This window comes from Pantherophis guttatus, chromosome 3 (assembly GCF_059756535.1).
Source record: "Pantherophis guttatus breed Tessera chromosome 3, ASM5975653v1, whole genome shotgun sequence".
In the NCBI taxonomy this organism is placed as follows: domain Eukaryota; kingdom Metazoa; phylum Chordata; class Lepidosauria; order Squamata; family Colubridae; genus Pantherophis; species Pantherophis guttatus.
Window position 1 is genome coordinate 27,493,518 of NC_142065.1, and position 24,810 is coordinate 27,518,327.

Genomic DNA, 24,810 nt, shown 5'->3' on the forward strand with positions numbered 1-24,810 from the left:
AATGAATTTAAAAGTATGGGACACTGACACTCCCATATTACTTATTACTCCTGATGTCTGTCAGACAGTTGATCCACTGGTTCTGGGAAATGTGGATTTGAAAGAGAAGATCTCTCTGATCCAAGTCCAATACATTTACCCCTAAATTTTATCCCAGTTCATCATCATCATCTGGATTGATCTGTGTCACCATTACAGGACAGATCAATCCAGACAATACAAGGAGTATCTTGACATGTTTTCTAGAGATTTATCTACACAGTTTCAGATTCAAAGATCCCTCCGCGTGTCACAGAGTAAGAAATAACATCAGAGCAACAATGTGATCCAACTAGGCCGCACACACAGACACAAAGGATGTGAAGATTGAGAAATCTCTTCTATAGACCTCATATTAGTTAAGGATACCTCATATCTGTAACAAAATCTTTGAAGAAAGGTTATTTAGAAAACTCCATACTTGTAAAGTGCAGAACAGATAAACATATTTGGGGGGGGGGTCAGTATTGCCATCAACCCTAACCCTAACCCAGCAAACCCACCTAAGAGAGCACATTTTAGCTACTTTCTTTGTCCACTGAAAGGTGGCAGTACCTTTACTGTTATTGAAACTTTGTTCATGTTTGAAATGTTGTAAATTTAGGGTTGGGGAATTGCCAAGGAATGCAATTATAGTGCTTGGGTAGAAGCCAGCTTTCCAGTTATTAAACTATTATGTTCATGACATGGCTGTTGCAATCTATTCAGTATGTTCCTCATTCCTTTTTTTCCCCCACATGGGATGTTCCTTCATATTTAGTGAGCTGTTAAGAAGTTAAACCAAGAGGTGCTATGAGTACAAACCTATATAATTTACAATCCCTTACACTTTTCTTAATAGTAAATAATAGGTGGATTCTTTTACACGCAGTTAAACACGCATGAAAACAACTACAAGTATGAAAATTGTATAGGCAAATACTGTATGCTATTATTAACAAAACATTAGCAATATTTATTATAAGATTATAATATTTAATTGTCAGAGATAAAGGAAAGGAAGTATCAATAAGTAGACTTGGTCATATCAGCATGGCTGCTCCAAACTTTGCATACTTATAGTTCTTGACAGTAATTTCTGTTAAACACAGATAGTATTGGCCTGCCCATTTGGGCAGTTATTCAGGTCCATTCAGAGTGATTTAAAGCAAAGTAACAGGCATAGTCATTTGATAAGCCAAAAGGCTTAAGTACAGTTTTAACTCACAGGGGGGAAAAATGAAATTAAAGACTCACAGGGCTGAAAGAACTTCAGAGGATCTGAACCAACAACACTTCATCGTAGGACAACTCCTCCTGTTTCAAACTTTTATCTATTCCCTCTTTATATATTAAAATAAAATCTTTATTACCCAAAAAACCATTTAAGGCTCTGTATGTTTTGTTTTTTAGAAACACTCTAAAAATAGTACAGGTATGAATACCTGGGAAGACCTTAGATTAAGAGGCATAGCCTTTCTAATTAAGCAATATTCTTTTACTATAGGGGTGGGCAACTATTTTTTCTGTTGAAGGTTGAATTCCTCTAGGAAATATTTAGCAGTTATATGTCAGCGCTGGGTGAGGCCGTTTGTCTTTCTGATATCTCATTTCTATTTTCTATTTTTCTTTTTAACCTTTTGGGTCTCTGCCTCTCTTTATCATCTCCCCCTGCAACAAGTCAGAACAGACAACTCATGCCAAAGGTGTGGCCTTGTTGTTTATAGATGTCTTTTGAAATTAGACCGAGGGCTGAATAAATTTGGGCAAGAGCTGCACATGATTCTTAGGGCCTTTCCCACTTGGCACCTAACTGTGGTATGTACATGTCCTGGCAATCACTTTTACCTGCCTTGTCCTCATACCTCCTTTTATCCCCATCTCATACTCAAAGCAGCTTAAAGTTGTCCTTAGCTGTTCGGAGTTTCTGTTTTCCAAAAGTTTCTATGGCCTCTCCAATTTAACCATATCTTAAAATATGGAGAGCTTGGATGATGACTGTCTATTAGAACAAAAAATATGTGTCTCACTGTTAATTAATAGGACACAGAAGTGAAATACAAATCACACAGTGACAAGGAATAATTAACAAATGATTAAGTAAGAGAACTGGCGCAATTATGGGCAGTATTTATTCTGCTTTCATTGTGTTCTGCTGCATATTAAAAGAGTCACTCCACAGGAAATCCTTTAAAAAAATGTCTCTAGAAGAACATTCATTTTCTGGCTGCTCAGCTCATTTGATTTGCTTTCTTGGCTGTTCTACATTCACTGGAAGTTTCCAATTTCCAAAGGGTTTTTTTTTTTTTTGGCCAAGAAGCTTCTGTATTCCTCATGATCCGATGGAAAGATCTATGTGGCAGTTATTCTTTTATCCAATGAGTGTCCATGTTTTGTGACACCCTATTGTGAATATTTCCAGTGAAAACACATCACCATAAATCCACCAATTACTGCAGCTATTGGAAATCACATAATAGGATCATGCATAAACTCCAGAGTACTAGGTAGTAAATGAGTCCAACTAATTACACAATGGTTTCCTAATAGGTTTTGAAAATGTAATATGAAGTTGGAAATGGAAGAGAGCAGTACATCATCTGGGCCTAGGGAAGAAAATACAATTCCATTCAAGTCCTTAAATTTACAAATGTTCTTCAAGAGGCATTTTTGAGGGATTTCCTGTGGGTTGATTCTTCTAGTACATAGCAGAATATAATGAAGCAATTAGAAATAATAAGAGACAAATGGCATACTTCTGAAAGTCACTTAATGTAACCAAAGCCATTTGTGTCACCACGTTGCACAATTGGCCCATCCAAGTGTTTAGTATTATATTGCTTCAGCTATTTTATTTTAAACTGGTTCCTTTATTTATTTGCCTTTTTCTTATGGTGTGTGGCCGATCTTCTTCTTGTAAGCCATCTAGAAAAATTCCTCCACACCCTGATCTTCCCTAAGTTAATGATTATTGTTGTAGAGATTACAGTATATACATGGATGTGTGGCATCCAAGGTCAAATCCCTTCTCAAAGCTATATTTTTGATTAGAGTTCCATAGCTGAAATGGCTAATATAAACAGAGTTTAAAGTGGTAACAAAAGAAACTGTAAAGGGTCAAGCCCTACTTTTTAGCCCATACAAATACAGAGATGGAGGCTTACCTGAAACTTTCAAATAAAGACAGAGAGAAAGTTTTGGGCTTCAATAAAACCTGATCTAGAATCCCCAGATTCTCATAAGTTATAACTAATGCGGATTTTAGAAATAGGTATGAATAACAGAATGTTACCAGGTTTTTCATAGATATAATTCTGAAATGGGGAGATTGGTTTAAAGGTTGTGTTTGAAGGACACTGTTTATGCATTGATAAATGTCTCATCACAAGAGCAGACCAAGTGGATTTTTAATCAAGGCTGTTTTCTTAAAAATCATGAAAAACAACTTACTGTGACTCTCAGGCTAAAATATTATGAGTCCAGGCTTTATAAAATTGTTTGAGAGTTGAGGGGGTAAGGTCACGTACGACCCGAATCATGGTTCCAAAATATACCGTAGATACCATTCACAGGAAGGAATCTCACTACTCTTACCAAACAATGTAGCATCAAGACGACACTTTGCTAGAACCCACCTTTCCTCAATCAAATCAGCCCAAAAGCGTATCTGAAAAGAAAGGTAGAGGACTGAAAAATGCATAAAATGTGATTTGCCTTAGCCTAGATTGGGGAAAAAATTAATGTCAAAGATGGAAAGTATGTGTAATCTACATGAAAACATTCATATGCTATTTACATTATTTAAAAAGCATGAGGGTGATCCTTGCTTACCGACAGCCTTGTTTACTAACCGTTCAAGCTACAATGATGTAAATAACATAGTGAAGAATGCAGAAGTAAAATCTCAAGCCACCGTCACATGATGTCTCACTTAATGACTTCGATCAATTAAGTGATTCGCTTAACAATTGAATGGGAAATGTTGTTGTAAGTTCATCATGGTCATGTGACTTTCTGCTTACTGACCAACTGAGTTTCTGGACCTAATTGAGGTCACTAAGCAAGGACTACCTGTATATGTATGTATATGTACATAATGTATGTTAAGATACACGCATACAGTATGTTAAGAGGGCAGCAAAATCTAAGATTCTTTTTTAAGTTTCTTGAAATTTACGTTTCTTAGTTTCCTTGATACTGACTACAGAATTAATCAATATATTAAAGCTTTCTCATTTACAATGAATGACAAAAAGAAAGTATTCTATTTCCATCCTATTTCTATTTCCCTTGTTTCTATTCTATTCATAATTACAGTACTATTAATGGGACAGTATTGCCCTCAAAATAACAATCAAATATTTCTGTCCTCCCCACCCCATCGTTTCCATCCTTCTAAGAGAAGGAGTTCGTTGGCAAATGGATCTTAACAGAAAGGTGAAGATAGCTTCTTTCACTACACATATGGAGTCTTTCTCATTCAAAGAGAATCTGACTGCTGTATTTCCCCCTTTTGGGCCAAACTCACTTCATATGTCCAGACCCCAGTTTTACTCCAGCTGTGAATAAGGAACAAAGAGAAAGGGGGTAGTTTTCACTGGACTCTGTAGAGATGCTTCATGATAACAAGGAAAAATCTGCCTTCTGAAGATTTATAACAAATATGCACCAATTTTGCCCACAGGATCATATGTGCCCCACCAAAACCTTAGGTGCGAACTAGTGGTGGGTTGCTCCCGGTTCTGTCCGGTTCTTGCAAACCGGTAGTAAAAGCGGCAGAAGGCTCTGCCCACCTGCCCAGACGTCATAAGGTATGATCTGCACATGTGCAGAAGCTTCTGCACATGCTCATTCGTGCGCTCCCATTGCGAAGGTAAATAAAGGTAGTAGAGCCCACCCCTGGTGTGAACCCAGAGACCTGCCTTCTCTGACTGGGATTAGTTAATTAGCAATTGCAAGGTCATAAATCCAGCAAACAAAGGCAGAATCATAAATACAGTCCAAGTTTAAAGGAATTAGAGTTCCTAACAATATCCACAGGCTTCACAGAGCAAGGCAGTGTTTAATATTCATCTTCCAAGTGAAGCTTCATAGCAAGAACTTGATACATCTGGAACTATCTGGAGCAAAATTGATATAGCACCTAACACATAGCATTTCAAATGGGCCACCATGGAGATGCATTTTTTGAAAAAGGTCTATATTCTATGGGGTCCTGAAGACAGGAAGCTCAAACTGCCCGGTGCTAACTAGTTCTGATTTCTAGCACAAAACTGCTCCTGAGAAGATCTTCTGTATCAGATGCTTTTCTCTGCAACTTTGCCTTCCTATTTATGCCTACAACCTCTTCGGCTGAAAAAATGCTTTTAAAAGTTAAAAAAAAAGCCTCTGATGATTGAGCGGCTCAGCTGGGATCGTCAGAGCCTTTTAAAAGCATTTTTTTTACAACCTCTTCAGCTGAAGAGGTTGTAGAAAAAAATGCTTTTAAAATTTTTTTTAAAAAAAGTTGACCACGCCCATCCAGTCACATTACCCCCCCCACCCCCCCCACCCCCACCAAGCCATGCCCACAGAACCAGTAGTAACAAATTTTACATTTCACCACTGGTGCATTTACTCTATTCTTATGGGGTTTTTTTATGATTTTCCTGTTTCTGCCTTGGGAATCACCTAAAGTCATGATTGTGGTAGCGTAAAAATGGTGTAAAATAAATACAAATGTGATTTAATTGTAATTGCCAGTAAATGGAATCAAATCCAATTTCATTTGCTCAGTCAAAAGCTGCATCCCATTACTTTTTAGAGTACAGCCCCCATATGTCATTCTCAGGCCAAGTATGGCACCCAGCCCAGAAAATTTGTGCAGCCCTAGTTTATGAGAATTGCAGGACCGTTGCTGATTTATTTCTTAATACCTCCATTAAATATTATACATGGAGATCAGTGGCTCCAGAAAACTCCAAAAATAGATCAAATAAAAAGGGCATTCTAATATTAAGGAAAACATTTTGATATTTTGAACTCTTTGGCAGTAGAACAGACAACCATGGAAAAATCTTGACTAATCACCAGCAATGTGCACACAGGGGCCGGTTGATCATCTACATTGGATATTGCAGCAGCCATTTGCTGCTTTGGCAAAGGTTGGTCTAAATCAGTGTTCGTCAGCTTTGGCTACTTGATCTGTGAGCTTCACCTCCCAGAATTCTGGGAGTCGAACTCCACAAATCTTAAAGTTGCCAAAGTTGAGGAACACTGGTCTAGATAATGGGAGGGCATGCTGGATGTGGCAAATGACTGCACTTTTAGATTCTCTCCTTACTTTTTCACAGAACTATAGGGAACATGGCCAACGGCACAGTGACATCATTGGAGTGGGATGAATGGTTTGGCCGACATCGCTGCAGGCTATTTTTCTGCAGATTTTTGGGATCAGAGCTGGGTAGTAATCCAAAATGATGATAAAATAAGTGCATTAAACATCCTGGACTTGACTAAAATTTCTGACCCTATACACAAATGGTGAAATTCAAGCCGTCCCTATGCTGAATGGTTTTCCAGGAGAAAAATAGATTTTTCTAATAATTCAGGAGGAACCCGGAAAGGGAGGGGGAAGAGAAAAAGAATATGCATTTGTTTTTTTTGGGTTTTTTTCCCTGAGAAATTTCAGTCTTATTGTTAACCTTTGGGTGTTCACCACAAACAAAATTCAAATATCTTTGGCTTTCCTGAACGGTTCTCACAGTAATCTAGAAGAACCAGAAACAAGACATCTCTGTAGATCCATATTGAGTAATAAATATATCAAACATATCACAAGGTTATACTTACATTCTTTTAACTAAACCAGTACATTAACATTTAATTTTTTCCTCATATTTCCTTATGAGAAATATTCCTTACAGAAATAAAAAAGAACCATCAAAATTATGAGGAGAAGATGGGATTTAAGATGGTAAAACTTCCTGAGCTTTATGAAAAAAAGCAAAAACTGCAAATATTTACATATTTATTGGATATCACCAGTTGTATGCATTTAAGAAATTCTTTTATTTTTCAAAGACGAGAGAAGGTAAGACAATTTTACTTATTAAAGAATGTTACTCTGCCTTTCACTTATGGCCTATATATCTCTCTCACTAGGCAGCATAGGGCAGCATAAGGCCTGCTGGCTGCCAGAAGAAAAAAAAGCCCAGAATCGAGTGGATGTGACTCCACTGAGCTAGGGCTGTAGAAAAATCTTGGTTACGTAGGAAAAACCTGGCTAAAAGAAAAACATATACGTATACATATACATATACCTATACATATACACACACACACACACACATATATATATATATGAAGTTTCGATGAGGTCCCACTCGTCATCTTCAGGCTGGTGTCTTCGGCTTTGTGCTTTCCTCGCACAAGCACAAGTCCTTTAAAACCTTAGCTAAAATCCTACCAGTACCTTAAAAGTTTTTCTTTCTAGCAGAAAGTTTTTCTTTCTTGCTAGCAGAAAGTTTTTCTTTCTTGCTAGAAAGAAAAACTTTTAAGGTACTGGTAGGATTTTAGCTAAGGTTTTAAAGGACCTTGCAGAGTGCTCTGTAAGGATTTTTGGAAGATTTTAAACTAGGATTTTAACCAGAATTTTAAATATTTTAACTAACTTATTTAACATGACATGGGAAAACATCTGAGATTTTAATTTTTTGCATATATACATACACACACACACACACACACACACACACACACACATATATATATATATATATATATATATATGTGTGTGTGTGTGTGTGTGTGTGTGTGTGTGTGTGTGTGTGTGTGTGTGTTTTCTCAGGTTTTCGCGGGTGTTTGTATGTAGGTCTTTGGTTATTCGGGTCTTCTCCCACGTAAAATTGGAAGTGTCTTGGCGACGTTTCGATGAAGTCTCATTCGTCATCTTCAGGCTGGTGTTCTCGGCTTCGTACTTCCAGGAGCACCTGGAAGCACGAAGCCGAGAACACCAGCCTGAAGATGACGAATGAGACTTCGTTGAAATTCAGAATTATAATAAAATCTAATACAAATTAAAGAAAGAAAAGTGAATAGAAAGAGTAAAAACTACAAGTAAAATGAGAAAGAAAGAAAGAGATTAGGAATATATAAAGAAGTGACTTCTAGCCATCACAAATGTAAACAAATGTATTAACACCAACCTCTCTAAAGTTTCAAATGTGTAGCTTTCATCCTATATCCATCTTTTATCTACAAACATATGCATAAAATATTATATTTTCAGTCCTGTCATCAGAAAGTCCATAAAGAGTAGTAAAAGCATGTATTAAACTTGATCAAGCAAACCAACTGTATATTCTTTTCTTTTATTTCTAACATCTTAATCTTTGGTTCATTCAAATATTGTCGTAAGATTTGATTGTTTTTTCATTTCATTTCTTCTTTATTCTATTGCTCAGAGTTCTTCAAGCTTTAACAACTGTCTTTTGTAAATCCTACCCACAGGCCAGGGAAGCATGCACTTTTTCTACATTTCCTGGCTGAAGCAGTGGTTGGAACAATAAGCAAAATTCCCAAGACCAGACAAGAAACTTCCCTTGAGTATCTTTTCCTTCATCTCTTTTAGCAGTCTGCTATGCAACTAAGCTCTAAGCCTGCAAAAACCCTGGATTACACCAGTAGGAGAATAAAAATTGTCTGCCAAGCAAATTAAAATTCACTCTACACTCCACAAGTTCAAGTTAAACTCATTGGTAGTTTCCAAATCCCAAACCCATTTCATTTTGAGTCCCCCCCACCCCACCCTCTCTCTCCCTGTGCATTGCAGAATGACCCAAATGCTTCAGATTTGGCTGGGTTCTCTTGGCTGAATTTATATTACAAAAAGTTAGTAACACACACTCTCTCTCTCTCTCTCTTCTTCCCCCCACCCCTTGTGTGTGTATGTGTAATATTCAGCTATACTGATGGAAGCTAACCAATATATAAACATTATTTTATTGTCTTGCCTTATCCTTATGCTCTATGACAGCTTTTGTAATGTGTACTTCTAAGCAGAGAAAGAACAAATGAAAAGAGAGAAGAGAAAGAAGTTATGACATAAAATAGAAGAAATGAAAAGGAGAAAAAGCCTTAATGGGTTCTGTAAAAAGAAAAAATTAACAAAAATATGTATTAAAGAACCTCAAAGGAGAATGAAAGCTACTATGTGGCATTTACTGAAGAGCCCATTGAATTGAATAATCTAAAAGGACAGGAAGTGAAATTTAGTTTGAGAAGGAAGAGGGGGAAAAACTCAATTCAGAGTTGAAATAACAAGGATTTCATTGTAAATCTCATTAGAGGGGCTTAAATTTATATTTTGGAATTTGGGGTTGTGTGCTGATTCTTAGAAGCATTTCTTTGTCAGCCAATTAAAATGATGGTTTCTGCAAAGTTAACAAGACCCATCTGGATCTAAGCTGCAGTCAAGAGTGTTAAATTAGTGTGGAAGATGCAGAAGTCAACTGCAGATTTCTTTTCAATAATTTCAAGAATATATTTGTCACTATATCTAAAAGAGACATTCTATTTTCTTCCTGGCATGAAAAGCTGTCAAGTCAATGCCTATTATTTTTCTTAAAAAAACATCCAGTAAGGATTGAGTTCTCACCTGCAAATCACAGCATCAGCCAATAAGAGTTTTTAAAGTAAAGTCAAAATGCTGTAAAAATTATTTTAAGATTTCCAGAGTTTAGGCTGTAAATATCAAGATGACAAGCAGTAATGAGTTTGAAATTGTTCACATGTGGGGGCTATTTCAATTTTTTAAATTCAAAACTGCTAGTTGTATATTAATTGGTGCTAATTCCCAATTAAGGCCCAGTTCTGGAGGCAGGATGAAGCTGGTTTAGGATGATCTTGGAAAAAGTTAAATAAATATTTGAATGGGAGACTATTTTGAAATCTTAGTGCTCTAGACTAGATTGGAGAACAGAATAAGCAATATCATTATTTCTTATATATATTACACCTCTTTCTCCTCTTGTATTAAGTCTGTTTCTTTTAAACAATTTAAATCCCTCTCTAGCTGTATATTCTATTCATGGGTTTCACCCCACCAAGTTTCCATAATGGCAACGATCTCATATTTGCCACAACTGTGCTTATGGTGTTACTTCAGCTTTCCTTTCCTTTACAGACCTGCAAAGGTAATAAATGTGAGGATTGGTTGCAAAGTTATTTTTTTCATCAGTATTGTAATTGTGAGTAGTTGCTGTATGAGGCAGAGACAATAGGAGCAGGACAGGGACCAGCCAACAAAGCTTGTAGTATTTTGCTGAGGATGGGTGGATCCAGGGGTGAAATCTACTTACCTTCCTTACCGGTTCGGAAGTGCACGTGCCGTGCGCGTGCGAGCGAAGTGAGAATGCACGCATGTGTCACGTGCATGCGCTCACCTTCTGCGCATGCGCAAAACCTTTTGCGAATGTCCAGAAAGTAAAAATACATTACTTCCTGGTTAAAACCAGGAAGTAATGACACTCGAGCGGCGATCGCTACCAGATCGCCGAACCACAGGGAAAAATCGCTACTGGATCGGGCGATCCGGTCCGATCCAGGAGCATTTCACCCCTGGCGGGGTCGCACCACGGAAAAAGTTAAGTTAAAGGTCATTTTATATTTTCAGTGGACAGCATGGGTTGCTGCAGATGAACTTCCACTTCTCTGATGTTTTAAAGAATGCGCTAGTAATTCTAGTTTGCAAAAATAAAACTAGAAAAATGAGACAAAGCATTTTTTGGCGGCCACCTTGTTAAGTGACTTAACTTGATTTGAGGAAGTAGAATCATTTAGCTACCATTTGGTTATAGAGTCTTGCATGGAACCAAACTGACTTAGGCTAAAAGAAGACTGTTCTAATATACATTCTAATATATTCAGGGTTATCTGCATTCTAATATAGGCAGGGCTATCAGATCTGGGCTGCAAAACTTGACAATCACATAAAAGCAGCATTTTAGAGCTGAACTAAACAATATACTGCTTAAAGTTAATTATCTTAGAAGGAAAAAGAAAAATACAAATTTAAAAATACCCAGGATGGTAGGAATGCCAGATTGATGGAGAAAATTGAGTTAAATATCAATACTACTTTGGAATTGCACTTTCTGTTTGTTATGAGATGTTGATAAAATGGACCATGTTTATCTGCGCATGTGCATTAAATAAATAAATAAATATTCTGCTTTTCAAAGTGACCAATACTTTCATAAGTTCCAGAAGAAAAGCAGGAAAATGCAAAAAGTCTATTTGAGTGTGTGGTATCTAAACAGCCCAAACTTCCGTACCCCTTTTTGGACCTCTTAGAAGCATCTGGTTCCTTCCATACCAAAGGAATAATATTTATTTTATTTTATCTATTTATGTAACCACCATCCCCTTTCCCCTTTTTGGCCCCACCTACTTTTCTAGACCACAAGCACATTTTGAGTGCAGTCTTTGGCAATTAATCCAGGACTGAATGGGGCTTTCAGTCCGCAAAATGTTAACCACCCCCAGTTGAAAGAGGAAGTTAAGTGATTAGGCTGGGAAGTTTGAGATTTTTGGTTTTAACTCAGTAAGAGTGACCCATTTACATGTGTGTGAGAGGTAAATCTGAATGATAGATGGCAACATAAAGTTGCTCAACATTTTGTCATCTAGTAATCATTTGGATCTTTGCCGACCAGATATAAGTCAACTTGTCACCTACCTAATGCCTATTCTGACTACCAGCAATTAAAACTTGATTATTGTAAATAACCAAAGTAGCAGAAACAGAAGGCCTGCCAATTACTGCTCTTTCATTGATTCATGATCCTCCTTCCCATAATATCAAGGTTAAAAAATAATGATGCTGTGGTTAGGTAGAGCAGATACAAAATATGATGAATCCAGAACTTACTTTTTAGTATTCAGTGGCTACAATTACTACAAGGAAACAAAAACCTGCATTTTCCCTGTTACTCTAAATTCAATTTGATGAAAGACAATTTGCATTCAAAATGCATGAATCAGTGTATGGGCATAATGAAAGCAAAATAATTTCCCTGGTTAGAAATATATAGAGTGGTACAGTGGTGGGTTGCCCCCGGTTCGGACCAGTTCGCAAGAACCAGTAGTAAAACCAGCGGGAAGCTCCGCCCACTGACCCGGATATCATCATAGGTGAACTGCGCATGCGCAGAAGCTTCTGTGCATGCACAGAAGAGCGCGCGCGGGCGTGATGCGAACCGGTAGTAAAGGTAAGTAGTACCCATCCCTGGAGTGGTACAATGAATTGTCTTTTCTTTCTTTCATTTCTTTCATTTTTTTTTTCATTTCTATGTCTTACTGTTTGTCTACACTTTGCATAACTTTATTTTCCAGGAAAGGAAGCCTATTATAGCTCTATGTACATGTTTGCATATATTTTAAAAAAGAAGTTAATTTTACAAAATTCTCACGGAATTTCTCATGGAGCTTAGTGTTTTTGAACATATTTAATCATGAAGTGGCCAAAGATTGTTTGTAAACATCTTATCTTTCACTGTAAATAATATGTCCCGTGATCTGTATTCTTCCTAACTTCCCATGCTTCAATTAAATCCCAAGGGACAAAACTCCTGCTGGGTACATCACCACTGTAGTCAAAACAGCATGTCTGCCTACCAGACAGTGTGATTTTGTATTCAGACATAATGTATTCATCTTTGATAACAGTTTGTACATCAGGAGTGGTTTTACTTACCTTTACTACTGGTTTGCAATGGGATCGTGCACGCTCGCTCACTTTGCTCATGCACACACCTTGCTTCTGCACATGTGCAGATTGCCAACAACGACATCTGGGGTGGTGAGCGGGGCCTCCCACCAGTTTTACTACCAGTTCTTGTGAACCGATCTGAACCGGGGGCAATCCACCACTGATGTTCATGAAAAATCAGTGACACAGTCATGGATACATACATGTCCCATCAATATGCCAACATCTTTTAAATTTTTAAATTTTTGGGTTTTAATTCGGGCCAAAATTATTTAATAATTTTAATTATTTTTAATTGATGTCTGTATTTTTTTGTGTTTTTAATAGGCTGTGCACAGCCCTGAGTCCTTCAGGAGAAGGGCAGTATAGAAATAAAATTATTATTATTATTATTATTATTATTATTATTATTATTATTATTATTATTATTATTATTATTATTATTATTATTATTATTATTATTATTATCTTCAGGAAACAAGAGAAAGAAAACTGGATCAGCCATTTTCATGGCTGATCCAGTTTTCTTTCTTTTGCTCCCTGAAGATCTTTATTTACAAAATATTCATTAATGACATTTTCACCATCTGGGCCCATGGAAACCAATCTTTTATCAAATTCCATCATGACTACAATAACTTCTACCCTGAACACACCAAAATTCTATCACCTAGAACAGCCGGTAGGAGCCAATAGAGTAGGGGTGTCAAACTTGATTTCATTGAGGGCCGCATCAGGGTTGTGTTTGACCTTGGGAGGGCATGGGGCATGGCCAGTGTGTATGTAGTCAGTTCGATGTCAGGGCTGCCTGTGGCGGCCCGAATGCTCTATCAGTGAAAAAAGGCTCCTGAGCTCTGTTTTTGGCTGTGACGGCCTCCTGCAACCCTCTGCCAGCGAAAACCGAGCTCGGGAGGGCCACATGGGTTGATCCTTCACTGTTTCCATTTCAGTCCCATGGGCCAGATCTAAGCACCCCACGGGCTGGATCTGGCCCACTGGCCTTGAGTTTGACACCCCTGATCTTTATGCTACTAACTTTATGCTACAAACACATTCGTTCTAATTCATTTGATGACATGCTCAACCGATGGAATTAAACCAGACATTCAGAAAACTGAATAATTCAACAAGATCTACATGCAAATCAGTTGAGTCAGATCAATTCCCACGGAGGGTCTATTGAAAGTCAGACTACAAAAACAGAACAACAGAACATCAGTGGTTATTACCTGTTGCCCAATACTCAAATTACTCAAATGCCCTATTAATAAGTTACTGTCTATATTAGACATTGATGCTGCACTTTCTCAGGAAGGTCCATATTAACATATTGACCTCCACCCAATGTGATATTTTCTACCCAGCTGCAACCCAAAGACTCTCTGTGACTTACATGACTTATAAAAACTAGGTAAAACATCTATGGTACAACATCTATACAAACAGAAAACAACATCAAACTACAAGACAATAAAAATAGAAAGGGAAAAGTGGCATGATAAAATCAAGAGAAGACCCTTGGCAATCACTCCATCTTGAAAGGCTTCTGAAATATCAACCATGACAAGGTTCTCAACCTGGAGGCTGTATATCTACAGTATATTGCCATGGAAAAGTAATAACTTCTCACTTCAGCTTTCTGGACCTCCTGAAACTTGGGGTCAGTAATGGCTTATCTCTATTTGATCTGATTGGTCAATCCAGAACTGGTTTGACTAGGCTGTCCTACAACTCTTCAGTTAGCAAGACATAAAAGGCTTTATAGGTTAGAACAGAGGTTTTCAACAGAACAAAATTCTGGGAGTTGAAGTCCACAAGTCTTAAAGCTGCCAAGTTTGAAGACCTCTGGCTTAGAACCAGCAATTTAAATTGTACCCTGACACCAAATGGCAACCAATGCAGGTATGCAAAATCAATATTGTATGTTTCCAATAATAGAAGCCAAAAAGTATGTGGGCTGTTATATTTTGGACCAATTATAATTTCCAAGTTATTCTTAAGGGCAGCCCTCAAGTTAAGTGTGTTATGATAATCTTAGCCAAATGGTGATAAGGGGCAAAGCTGGGTGCTCTTCTCCCCTGGGTAGGGTTACAACTGACGACCAGCTGAATCTGGGCATAAGCCCCTTGAGTCACAATTTCCAACTGCTGTTCTAGCAGGCATCTCAAGTCTAGAGCAGGGGTCTCCAACCTTGGCAATGTTAAGACTTGTGGACTTCAACTCCCAGAATTGCTCAGCCAGCAAAGCTCAGCAAAGCTGGCTGAGGAATTCTGGGAGTTGAAGTCCACAAGTCTTAAAGTTACCAAGATTGGAGACCCCTGCTGTAGAGGATTCTCACAAGCAACAATGATCAGTAATACTAACATGGATCACCAGACCATGCAACAACCTCAGATAGGCCTGAAGATTAAAAATCACCACAAAATACAACACAAATATTAACTAAAACCCCTGGCAATGAACTCAAAGTGGAAAGTGAAAATGCTTGTGACTCTTGGAAATAATTAATTGTAATTACTTAATTTACCATGAGTATTGGAGCTTTAGAATTTCATGTCGGAGAAAACTCCTAAGAATACCATGGACTTTCAAGAAAACCAACATATGGAGCACAGAACAAATCAGCCTGGAATTCTCACTTTAGGAACAAATGACTAACTCAAATTATCCTACTTTGGCAGATTATGTGAAAACTGAGCTGTTTATAGAAGCCTTTAATGCTGAGAAAAGTGGAAAGGAAGAGAAGAAGAGGATGACATGCAACACAGTGAATGGAGTCCGCAACAGGGACAATGGGTGCAACATCAGAAGATTTGAAAGACCAGATTGGGAACCGATTGTTCTCAAGAAAATCTATCTTTTTGATTGCTAAGAGCTGGCCTGATTTGATGGCATAGGAAGCAGTTATTTAATGAGCAATGCAGCCACAATTACAATACAAGGCATTACAATACAAGGCAGCATTTTAGGACCCAAACTCTTCATACTTTATATAAATGACCTTTGCGATCATATTATAAGCAACTGCGTTCTTTTTGCGGATGATGGAAAATTATTCAACATCACTGACAATGCTGCTACTCTACAAAAAGACCTTGACTATCTGTCAGAATGGTCAAATAATTGGCAACTCCAAATCTCAATCAACAAATGTTCTGTCTTACACATTGAGGTAAGGTTGTTGCATGGTTGTTGCATGGTCTGGTGATCCATGTTAGTATTACTGATCATTGTTGCTTGTGAGAATCCTCTACAGCAGGGGTCTCCAATCTTGGTAACTTTAAGACTTGTGGACTTCAACTCCCAGAATTCCTCAGCCAGCTTTGCTGAGCTTTGCTGGCTGAGCAATTCTGGGAGTTGAAGTCCACAAGTCTTAACATTGCCAAGGTTGGAGACCCCTGCTCTAGACTTGAGATGCCTGCTAGAACAGCAGTTGGAAATTGTGACTCAAGGGGCTTATGCCCAGATTCAGCTGGTCGTCAGTTGTAACCCTACCCAGGGGAGAAGAGCACCCAGCTTTGCCCCTTATCACCATTTGGCTAAGATTATCATAACACACTTAACACACAAAATACAAGCTGGATGGATACGACCTAACAGATGACCTTCACTCTGTCAAAGACTTTGGAGTACTCATCTCGAATGATCTAAGTGCCAGAGCTCACTGTAACAGCATTGCTAAAAAAGCATAAAGAGTTGTTAACCTAATCTTGCGTGGTTTCTTCTCCGGTAATATTGATCTGCAAACTAGGGCATACAAAACTTTTGCCAGACCAATTCTTGAATACAGCTCATCTGTCTGAAACCCGCACTGCATACTGGACATTAATAGAATCGAACGAGTCCAGAGATATTTCACAAGAAGAGTCCTCCACTCCTCTGCTCGCAACAAAATACCTTATGCCACCAGACTCAAAATTTTGGGCTTAGACAACTTAGAACTTCACCGTCTTTGGTCTGACCTAAGTATAGTACATAAAATCATCTACTACAATGTTCTACCAGCCAATGAATACTTCAGCTCCAACCAAAACAATACAAGAGCACACAATAGATACAAATTCATGGTAAACCAATCCAAACTAGACTGCAGAAAATACGACTTCAGTAACAGAGTTGTCAATGCCTGGAATGTACTACCTGACTCTGTGGTTTCTTCCCCAAATCCCCAAAACTTTAACCTTAGACTGCCTACTGTAGACCTCACCCCATTCCTAAGAGGTCTGTAAGGGGCGTGCATAAGCACACCAGCGTGCCTACCATCCCTGTCCTAATCTTTTCTTTTATTTGTATCCTTTTCAAGTATTTATAATTATGTTTACACTTGTATCTGTCATAAAATACATGCTTGACAAAATAAATAAATAAAATAAAATAAATAGATAGATATTATGAAACTTTTAGGCAGGTTCGCAAGAATCTTTTGCTTTATTTATAACATCACTTTACTATTTTACTACTAAGACTGTAGGTAGAATGCAATAAAGATGAATGTTGCTTTAAGATGTTGAAAGCATTTCAATACACCCTATATAGAATCCATGATTTCCTGTCTTGTGTACAATAGTAGTCTAAAATGAAATGTAAAGAAAACAAATCTGTTTGTCAGTGCCATTCTACAAAATTCAGACATACACAGGCTAATTGAGAATATCTTATTTATTTATTCCAGTTTGTAGACTGTGCCAAGTAATTCAAAAGCCCATAATGTAGGAACCCTCTTGGAAGTTTCCTTTCCACTGCTTTCCCTTCTCTGGAACATTAGCGGATATATGATATATTCTTCTTTTCCAGTTCATAGTTCCAAGAGTTTCCCATGTCTCCTACTGACAGGCCAACCAGTCCAAGAGCAATCACCCAACACACTGCATGCCTGCTCTAATTCTATTTGACTTGATCATCTATTGAGCAAGAATGTTAATGAGTCCCCCTCTTCCAAAGATAGAAATCTCTGGGGAAAGTAGGTAGGGGAAGAGTTGTAAAAAAATAATAATCCCAAACATAATTATTTTTATTTTTATATTCCTCCTGCTGGCTCTGTCCAAAAAACTCACATTAAGGGTCAGTGCCTGGTGGGGACAACACCCGGAAGTCACTGGGGTCCTTTAGTTCAGGGTGGCCAACTGACATGCCTACTTATTGAGGGGCTGTAGGAAACCTGTGACATAATAGGCAGAGATACAGCAAGGAAGGAGCTAAGTGCTTACACAGGCAAATTAGACTTGACAAATGCTAAGCAGTTCTTCCATTATTGAGAATTTTTCCACCCTCTCTCACATTTTAAATGTAATTCATGATGAAAGACCCAGCAATAATAAGCAATGGCTTTATTGGCTATTTCAATGAGTCCCACTTCCCAGTATTCCAATATTATATGTACTCAATGGCAGCATGAAGGTAGATGAAGAACTAAGAACATTCTTGTTTAAAGCTCTTTGAGAAAACTATCCCCTTCCCCATCTCAAAACGTTGCTTTGTTTGGCATCCGTATCAAAGAGCAATAGATGCTCACATTGGATGAAAGCGACCTTTCTGAAGGCTAAGGCAACCAATTTGTGGCTTAAGCTGGATTTTATATCAGGAAAGAACCAGCAATCTCTTCTTTTGGTTCCTCCCATTGCTATTTTCAAATGTGTCAACCCTGAAGTGAGCCTAACTGTGGCCATTTTCTTTTTCATAACTTTCTTCTAAGGTTTTTCCCTGCCTGGCTTCAGGGGTGACACAGCCTGGAGCTAAGGGGCTAGGGAGGGAGGGTGTGTGTAGATGTTTTGTCCCCAACCCCACGCACACACACCAACAGACGTTCAGGAGTTAAAGACCAAACCAGCCGGCAAAATCCTTTTCCTTATGATAACAGAACTTGGCAACAACCTAGTGGCTGCCTGCCAAGAGTTTATTATTTACAAAGAGGAGAGATAACTTCTCCCCACTTCTGATACATCAAAGGAAAGCAGCTCAATAATTACAATCAAGTCCAGAGATGATCCAGTCTTAAAGCAAAGGTCCGGCAATGCAAAATGGCGTGGAAGCTTTCAGCTTTGTTCATCACAAGGTTTGACTGGCCACCACACTCCCTTTTATATCCTGTGGGGTGTGGTCCAGTAACTCAGCCTAATCTCGGGCACGCCCTTTCTTCTGTTGCGCGCGCTTATCTCTGCGACGCTGGCGTGGGTCCAGCCAAGACTCATTACCCTCATCACTGTCCATCTGTGGCTGCGTGGATGTGCTTGGCCCTGGCCCTATCTCTTGCCCTTCGGCGGACACCGAAGGCATTGCCAGAGAGGAGGGTCCTGGAGAGGGAGGCCTTGCCAACTCCTCCCCTTCAGTCTCAGAGTCCTCTCCTGATGATGACACAGGCTCCGGTAACAGAGCCACAACAGTAGAGATAGTTGGGGCTGTTGTAGCCAAAATAAAATTATTTCCCTTGGGAGTCAAGGACGTTTCTGCGGGTGTTTGAGCAGAGAAGATGGAAGAAGCCAGTAACTAGACTGTATGCTGATTGGGACATGTGACTGGTGACTTTGGGGGGGAAGTGGTAAAGTTTTACTTTTAATTGGGTGGAAAACCGGCGGGAACCCAGAACCAGTTTTCCACCAAGTGTGCCAATATGATATGTCCCAATAAAATGTTCTTCAAGGAATATGCCTGCCTCAGAGTTCTTCTTTTGGGGACCTTGACAAAATGAATGGCTTGTTCTGTTTGGATGTATTAACAGCTGTCTCAAACTGCGCTGCTAAAGATGATTTGTGGGAAGGTAACAGTATTTTGGGCACCTTTGGCATTTAGTCATGCCAGACGGAGACGTCTTCGGACAGCGCTGGCTCTTTGGCTTTGAAACAGAGATGAGCACCGCCCCCTAGAGTCGGGAACGACTAGCACATATATGCAAGGGGAACTTTTACCTTTACCTTTTTATTCCCTATACACATGACATTAACAATCAGCGATGAGCAAAAACCTACCGATGATCAAATTTAAAAAAGAGTATTTGAATCTGAATGGCAGCTATAAAAATTATAGAAGTGAACATGATGAACAAATCTAATCAGGATAATCCTCACCTGTGTCATGGCCATCTTCCATGATGTATTAGATCTAGGCTCAATGAAAAACTGGCACTAAAAACTATATTTTCAAGAAATCCAGATATTCTGAACTAAGTATACAATGCAAATTATTAAACCCTTTAGTTAATGTGAAATATACAATGGAATGTAGTATTATCTATTGAGAGAGATATTTAGGAATATATTTCTAATGCTAATGCTGAATCCTTGATTTACAATGGTTATTGAACCCAGAATTGTAGTTGTTAAGTCATGCCAGGCATTAACTAGGTCACCATTTGTCCAGGCCCAATTTTACAAACTTGTTAAGCAAATATGGTTGTTGTAAAGCAAACCCCTCAGTTGTAAAGTGAACACTATGGGTTGTTAAGCAAATTCATTGTCCACAATGGGCATTTTGTTTTGCTGCAAATCAGACTTAAACATCAGTTTCTGGTAAACAAAAAATCGTGATCATGGGACCACAGGACACTGCCAATGGTCATAAAGGTGGACTGGTTGCTAAGCACCCAAAATGCAATCATGCGAATGGGTGGGGGGAAATTAGGTGTTGTAACTTTGAAGGCTGGGGATGTCTGTCATATCTTCAAGCAGTCGCTAAGTCAAGGATTACCTAATCCTTCACTTGGTATTATTAACCAATTGATAGCAGTCGTCCCTGATGAATAGAGTTTTTGAACAGAAAAATAATCAAATGATAAGTCTGTCTGTCTATCTATCATCTCTCTCTGTCTTTCTCTCTCATCAATAAAGTCTGTTTTATATATAAGCTGATGAAGGGAGGAGAACTAGTGGCTCAGAGGTTAATACAACTGCCTAATATGCAGGCAGCCCAAGTTCAAATCCAAGTTAAGGGTATGGCTAGCTGATGAGAGCTAAATAGCTTGAAATAGATCTATATTAGTCTCCCTTTATTTCTTTATCAGCAAATATAAATCATGAATGCGACTGCGACTATATGCAAAAAATTAAAATCTCGGGTGTTTTCCCCCGTCATGTTAAATAAGTTAGTTAAAATGTTTAAGATTCTGATTAAAATCCTAGCTTAAAATCTTCTAAAAGGTGCTGGGATGCCTACAATCAAGGGTGCTGGGATGCCTACCAGAATCCTTTCCCCTCTACAGCAGACAGATAATAATAGAGAACCTGAAAAAAGTTAGGCCTGTAACACGTAGCCAAACAGCCAGGATGAGGAAGCAGGAAGAAAAACTGCTGTCCTCCAATCACAACATAGAGTTACAGACTAACCAGCATAGTCAGCAGCAGCAAACATAGAAAAGCAACAGCTCCGACCTCGCAACACACCCACAGCTTCTAAACTAGATAAGAGCCTGAAGATGACAGGGTTGTGAGCCTGTTGAAATGTTGCTATAAGAAAAACTTTTAAGGTACTGATAGGATTTTAGCTAAGGTTTAAAAGGACCTTGCAGAGTGCTCTGTAAGGATTTTTAGAAGATTTTAAGCTAGGATTTTAATCAGAATTTTAAACATTTTAACTAACTTATTTAACATGACGCGGGAGAACACCCGAGATTTTAATTTTTTGCATATACACACCCGCAAAAACTTAAGACACACACACACACACACACATACATACATATATATATGGCAGTTGCTTTCATGACAAACCATTCTGCAAATCTCCCTTTATTTCTTTGTCAGTAAATATAAATTTGCAATATATATATATATATATATATATATATATATATACACACACACACACACACACACACACACACACACACCTGTATATATGTACATATATTTAAATAGATAAACAGATGTGTGTGTTTGTGTGTATCTATTTAAATATGTCTGTTTATCTATTTAAATATATGTATCTGCATGGATGCACATACAGATATAATTCATCTCTGGTGCTAACTTGAAATCATCAAGAGCACCAGCCTAGAAACTGGGAGACTAGGAATTCTAGTCCTTGGGTACAAAGTCATCTGGGTCACTTTGGGCCAGCCCTAGGAAGGAGACAAGGGCCAACCATTCTGAAATTTTTGCCAAAAAACCTGCAGGAACTTGTCCAGGTAGTTACTAGGAGTCAAAACTGACTCAAAGTTCCTCTCCCCACCTCCAATAAAAACCCCTTGAAATCATCCTTGGGATATAATAAATATAAGTGCTGATCATCAGCATTTGGCCTTCATCATTAATTACTAGTTCCTTACAATTTTTCTGATTATATTAATTTATTTTTCTTTCAGTTGATTTATTTGACCAGCCAAGTTCCAAATGTGACTCTGAGCATGTTCAAATATTGACTAAATTTAATTAGTTTTGGAGATGTGTGCATGTGTGTATTTAGATGAAGGAGATTTGTCACAGTGGGATGATGCAAATGAAGAGCACAAAAGAAGGTGTTCACTGTCCTAATTTTCTTTTGTTTCCTGTAGTTTCTGAGAATCTTGTCTTAGAATCTTTTTCTATATTTCAGTGTTGGCTTTGGTAATGGACAAAAGAGTTCTCACTCCTGGGTATCCACTGGTTTTCTGCGCAGAGTGTGGAACAACAGCTGGTAACCAGCTGTTCTTTAACTGCAGTTCCATAAATCTAATCCATAAGTGATTCAGCCTGGTTTTTCAAACTAAGCACATTTAGCAACCAACATGACACAATGCTAACATCATATTTCTCCTAGTCAATATGTACTGAAGAAATGTGGATAGACTACAAAAATGAGTGACCACTACAAAAGCAATATGTTGAGATGATTTGGTTGTATTAAAGAGAATGAGTGGGTCAAACTTGTATAGAAAGAATGAATTGGTTGAAAAGAAGGGGAAAACTGAGAAAGTTATGGTTAGGTGGACTTTATGAGTTCTCAGAAAGACAGAGTTGAGAAATTAATAAAAAATAAAGACAATGTATGAAATTGTGTGTGTGTGTGTGTGTGTGTGTGTGTGTGTGTGTGTGTGTGTAGGCGATACAATATCACCTATCCTTTTCTCAGCCTGCCTTGAAGAAGTATTTCACAAACTAGACTGGGCAAAAGATGGAATAAAAATCAATGGCATCTATTTAAATTACTTCAGATTTGCAGATGATGTTCTCTTCTCACAAGACCCAGAAGAACTACAAAGATACATTCAAGAGCTGCATGAAGCAGGAGAACCATTTGATTTAAAAATAAATCTGAAAAAGAGCCAGGTTATGTTTAATAAATCCTCTAAAGAAAGAAAGAAAATATCTGGAGAAGAACTAGATGTGGTATATCACTACATATACTTTGGCCAAAGGATCTCAATGGACGGTGATACAATAAAGGAAATTGTTAAATATGATTGGCAGGCATTCAGCAAGGTAAACATCATTTTCAAGAACAACTTTCCCCTTTGCCTAAAGAGAAAAGTGTTCGATTAGTGTGTGCTATCTGCTCTAACATATGCTGCTGAAACATGGACGTTAACATCACAATCAATACAAAAGCTACAGGTGGCGCAAAGAGCCATGGAAAGATACATGCTTGGTGTCACAAGGCAAGATAGAAAGTTCTGCACATGAATTAGAGAACAAACTAAAGTATATGATATCATCAAGAGAGTAGAAGAATTGAAATGGAAATGAGCTGGTCACATAGCAAGAAGAACTGATGGCAGGTGGACCAAGGCAGTCATCGGATGGATTTCACTTGACAAAAAGCATCATGAAAGAGATCTAAAACAAGATGACTTGACGACATCAGCAAGTATTGTGGGCCCAATTGGCAAAAGAAAGCTCAGAACCCTATATTGATTGGAAACATGTGGAAGAGGCCTTTATTCTGCAGTGGATAGACAACGGCTAAAATGATGATGCTGATACATATACACATATGTGTATATTTTATATATGTGATAGAAGCAAAGATTGGTTGCAAGCAGGAAAAGGTATGATGTAGTTAAATTTCCCATTTTTCACCTTTATTTCTCTATCTTACTATTTATTACTCCTCTATGCTTTGCATAATGGGTGATTTTGAATGTATGTATGTAGTATGTATGTTTTTCTAACTCAGTTCTCTAATGTTTTCTCTTTTTTTTCCATTCTCTCTATAGAGAGATATCTGAAAGTTTCATTCAATTTTATGTTTTCCTTTTTGACAATATATATACACTTATACAATGGCTACATGGAGATTATTGGCAGCATCTCTCCAGAAATTCACTGGATACTATCCATTGGCTCAAAATCAAACACATTTTCAATAAGCTATCTTTTCATTATATAATAAATAGATTTAGTGTATGTTAGACTGATCTCTCACTTTACAAATGGATCCACATGGGTAAGAGACATGTGATCTCTTACTTTCCATGCCAATCCATTGACAATATTGTTGCTTTAATTAAAATGCCTTAGTTGCAAACTGAATATGTTAATTGTTTTGGCTAAGTAAATGGAGCTTGGCCATCCTCTGGGTTGGCAGTTGTATAAAATAAACCAAGTTGTTTTGGTGTTTTTGATCAGTGGATGAAGTTTACATTGTATTGAGAGCCACATGCCAATATCTGCAAATCAAATGCTATTAAAGATACAGTTACCATAGCTGCAGGTTAAAAAGTTAACTCCTTTTTAAAACAAATATAGATAATTATGCACAGACTTGCACAATAACCAGAAAACCAGTTAAACCACAATATACAATAATAAAATATTTTAACAATGGAAGGATAGTGTTCCAGGATTTTACACTGTTGCCTTTTTATTGAATTTAACTACAAAATATACCAAATGTTGGACATGAAGATACAGAAATTGGAATTAGAATTGTGGGGGAGAAACATTAACATCCTGAAAAATGCTGATTTTGAAGGACGAAGCAAAGAAGATTTAAGGAATCTTTTATTGAAGGAGATGAAACACAAAGCTGGCTGTTCTTACTCTTCAGATGATGCATCTTATTTTGGTTAACCTGATCTGTACTCAAAAGGTAAAGGTTTCTCCTGTCCAGTTGTGTCTGACTTTAGGGGGAGA